Here is a 4,784-nt window from a genome sequence, read left to right on the forward strand (position 1 = left end):
TCAAGAAAATGTGGTATATATACACAATGGAATTCTATGCCTCCATCAGAAAGAATGACATTGCCCCATTTGTTAGGAAATGGAAAAACTTGGAAAAATTATATTAAGTGAAGTAAGTCAGCACCATTTTTTAAAGAGACTGTCTTTCTTCCATCCTGTGTTTTTGGCCCCCTTATTAAATATTAGGTCTGTGGGTTCATTTCTAGGTCTTCTATTCTGTTCCATTGGTCCTCAGGCCGATTCTTTTGCCAGTATCAATCTGTTTGAACCAAGATCCTCAGATCTCAGCCTCCTAAGTACCTGCTGGGTTTACAGGTGTGAACTACAAGCACTCAGCTTATCAGCTTTGTTTTGAAAACATTTTTAGAACTGTTGTCTAGGTCCTTGATTGTCTGCTCTATTGTTTGGTTATTTTCTTTGGGTGGTAAACTTCCTTGACTTGCCAGTTTCCTTGTATTTCTGTTGTTTGTTCTGCCCATTTGGAAACCCCTTTGTTTTTAACTTTTGGGGGACCCTGACCCTCCTAATTCAGTTCTCTACATTCTTGGTTATTTTTTTAGCTAGTCAATGGTTTGATCTTCTGTTTTGATTTGTTTATCTGGGGTCAGATTTTTGTCAAGATTATTAAGTACAGGATTAGATTTCAGCTGTGGTAAGGTGCTATGATGATAAAACATGTCTATCAGTTCAAAAAAGATTGAGGTTGTTAGGCAAGGGGAGGATGGAGTGGAGTAGTTTTCCAGAGAGGCCTGTGAGTGAGAGAGGTCTAATGTTATACAGGAATAATGGGAGGAAGGAAAGTAGATGGCAGGAAAATGGTTGTAAGTGAAGAGAGAGGTGAGGAGGAGAGACCTTGTGTTCTACACCACTGAAGAAAATTGAGTTGAGAGGAGATACAGTAGACTCTATAAACACTAATATTTCATACTTTAAAAAGTCCAAGTCAGTTGTAGGCATCCATTAAATATGCCTTTACTTTGGGATGGAGAAGGATTTTATAATGAAGCAAAGATTATGCATTGTTGTACCCAAAGGGGAAATCAGCTGTAAGAGTGAAAACAAAACAAAACAAAATCTTGTAAAATTGCTCTGATTTACCTGACTTTTTTTGTTTAAATGCATTTCCTAAAATCAAGTTATATATCAGGTGGTCTTGATTTGCTTTTCTAAAACATTAATGTGGTTGAATGCATTTATTAGCTATAGATGTTGACTGCATTCTACATTCTACATAATTGCTTTTTAACCTCATTTTTCTATTTGCATAATTTATCAACCTACCTGTCTATCTGCCTGCCTATGCACCTGTACATATATGTATTTATACTAGGAATTAGGTCCAGAGACGTGGCCAGGCTATGCAGGCTCAGGGCCTGGGCAACTGTTCCTGAGCATTTTTGCTCAAGGTTATCACTCTACCATTTGAATCCACTTTTGATTTTGTTGGTGATTAACTGGAGATAAGAGTCTTAAGGACTTTCCTTCTTGTGTTGGCTATGAATTGAGATCCACAGATCTCAGTCTTCTGAGTAGGATTACAGGCATGAGTCGCAAATGCTGAGCACAAATCCTATTTTCAACTCTTTAGTAGTCTGTGCTGTGGTCTGAAGTCTGTCTGGAATTTTATGGCTTCATCTCCGGTCTCTGTCCCTTTCCTTTTTGTTCTTGACTTCACAAATTCATTGTTTTGCATGGTCTTCCCCAGAGATTGCAGTGGGATAATCAAAGAAGAAGAGGCATAAGCCAGACAATTTTGTAATGATTTGTAGTGCTTATAAACTCATTTCTCTAAGGAAGATGATTTTAATGAATTGTTGCCATAAGGGTTTGGGATTATGTGTGATTTTTTAATTATTCTAACTACCCAGATCATTTTTTTTACCATAGAATCAAGATCTGCCTGTGTGGCTTGGATTATTTAGGTTAGGCTCCTGACGTGCTGAGTAATTAAAAGCACAATTGATCTTCTAGTCCCTAACTGCATATGCACTGATCTCCTTCTGTTAGGAATCTTCTAATGTACATTGCCAATTTTAATGTAGAAATCTCACAACTTTTCTCTTCCCTCAATATCAATTGTATTCTTTATATTATCCTTACATTAGAACCTATTTGCATTAACCAAATTGAAGGCAATCATTTTAAATACCAGATTGGAACTGATGTTTTGACTAGTTTTTTTTACTTTCAACTGATCAAGACTTTGTTCTTAAATGGCAACTAACTTGCAATTGGGTGATATTACTTTGTAATGAAGTATGCCATGATAGAGAAACCTTTCCTCCTTCCGTTTCTTTTTACGAAATGCTATCACCTAGTCATAAACTCATACAATGAATTTTTCTTCATTAGGATTGGAGCAGAATGAACAAGTGACATGATTACTCATTACCTCTTGAAGGCGGTGAGGCCAGTGTGCAAAGCGCTATATTCCAGCAGCAGATTTGTAATTTAAAGTTGGAATAAAGGTACTATTTGGAGGTGGGCAGGAGCTAAGTAAACCATGTGTTCTTGTAAGGGTACTTCAGGAGTAAAACCTAAAACAGTTAAGATAAAAAAAAACCAATAGTTCTTTAGCAAAAGTAAATTTGTCTTTAGCTCTCAGGAAAATTTAGATGTCTGAGATCATTAGCTGCCAATCCAAAAGATAGGGTAAATTGAACTAAAATGATGAACGATACTGGAATTCTTAATGGGGAATTTATGCAAATAAGAGTTCAAAAATTGTCTGGATGTGGTATCTCTATCTCCTATAATCCCAACTACTAGGGAGGTAGGAATAGGAGGATCCTTGTCTGAGGTCAGCTTCCAGCAAAAGAAAAATATCCTCTCTGAAAAGTAAATAATAGGATGTTCCTCAAGTAAGATAGTGCTTGCTTAGCAAGCTTGAGGCCCTGAGTTTAACCCTTGGACCTTCAAATGATACTACTACTACTACTGCTGCTGCTACTGTCATAATGTGAAATAGTTTGATCCTGTTCTTGAATTCTTTTTTCATCTAAAGTTTAACAGTTGATCCTACCTTAAAAAACTGGCAAAATCATTATTCTCTATTCTCAGAAAAATGCATGCTCTCTACAATACCTCTTCTATTTATTTCTGTCTTCCCCTACAGAATCTGCATGGTCACCAGTTTTAGTTCCTAAAGGAAAAACATCCAAATTAAGCCAGAAAAGGTAAAAAAAAATGTGGGAAGCTAATCTTATTTCTACAAATGATATTCTGAATAATAAAAAGTCAAAAACACCAAACATTAGTTGTGAAAATAAACTAAAAATATGATAAATAATGTACTGATATTTAAATAGACTTTACTTTTAAATAAAAAACATTCTGTCAAAATGAGTAAGAGTTAAGTACAAACTTATTATATATACAGACAGATATTATTTGTTTTATAATTATTTCAATCTATCTTTTATAAAAACATCCTTACATACAATAATAACAATCATTATTCTATTTATTCTTTTCTCCTGTGTTCTAAGGTAGCTAGACTTCATTGAGCATTTCTCTAGAACACTCTCTTGATGATTATTCGCTCTTGTCAAAATACTGAAGGACTAAATTGGTTCTGAAAACACTGTATTTCCCAGGTCTCTCTTTATTGGAGTAGTCCATTGTAATAAAGTTCCCTTTTTTATTTTGCTGTATTTAAAATTAATTCCTTGTCTTTTAAGTCCAAAATTTTCACAATGATATGTCTAGAAGTATTTCTTCTTGGATCTTAGGAGTTTTATATGCCTGTCAGGTGGGTGGGAGTCTTTATCTTAAGACTGAGGAAGCTTTCAGTTATTATTTTGTTAAATAGGCTTTGAGTGACTTTAGTTTTGAATTCTTCTCCCTCATCTATCCTGCTTATGCATAGATTTGATCATTTGGTTGAATTTGCCAAATCTTGAATGCTCCTTTGGCATGTTCTGGGTTTTTTTCTTATAACTTTGATTTTTATTCTAATTCCTCTGCTTTATCTTCAACTCCCAATACCCTGTTTCTATTTCACTTATTCTATTTCCTTCATTTCTAACTGTGCTTTGCAATAGGTGATTAAGCCTTTTATGTTTCCTAGCTGTTTGTTAATGTCAGTTCTCAGGTGGTTAATTCAGCTTTCACTGGGGTATGTACGGTTTTTAATCTCTTTGCCCTGCTTTTTCTATCCATGCTGAGTTTTCTTGATTATTCCTTCCTTATCTTCTATTTGTTTTTAGACCTTATATTTCATCAGCCAATTCTCTCATTGCTTTAGTGGTTCTTTTGTTCTCCCTCTCTTCTTTACTCTCATTGGAGTCATTCCCTGAGTAATTGATGGTTTATGAGAGTGACATGTTTTCTTAATTGCCCATGAATTTGGTGATCTTTAGCTGTGATTTGCTCATCTGGCTTCAGGGTTTGTAAAGGCCATTACATGTAGGTATTAGGTTCAGTGGTAATGGGCTCTGACTTTCTGGTTTTCTTGAAGGCACAGTTGCCCCCTCCACCCCAGGAATGAGTAGGCTTTGGGGTCTGCCTAAGTGCTGTGTCCAGCAACCTAGGTCCAATGGTATCCTATGTGGGAACACATGGAAGGCTTCTGTGTCCAATTAGGTACAAACCATGGTGCTGTGGGCTGTCATCAGCCTTCCATGCTAGGACGTTCACCAGGCTTCTGAGGCTGGCTGGCACAGACCCTTCAAGGCTGTGGGTGAGGGTATCCCACAAGGAAAAGCATGGATGAGGTTTTTTTGGGGGGGGATGTGTGTCAGTGGTGGGGTTTGGACTCTGGGCCTGGAGGCTGTCCCTGAGCT

This window comes from Dipodomys ordii, unplaced genomic scaffold, assembly GCF_000151885.1.
Source record: "Dipodomys ordii isolate 6190 unplaced genomic scaffold, Dord_2.0 Scaffold2, whole genome shotgun sequence".
NCBI lineage: Eukaryota > Metazoa > Chordata > Mammalia > Rodentia > Heteromyidae > Dipodomys > Dipodomys ordii.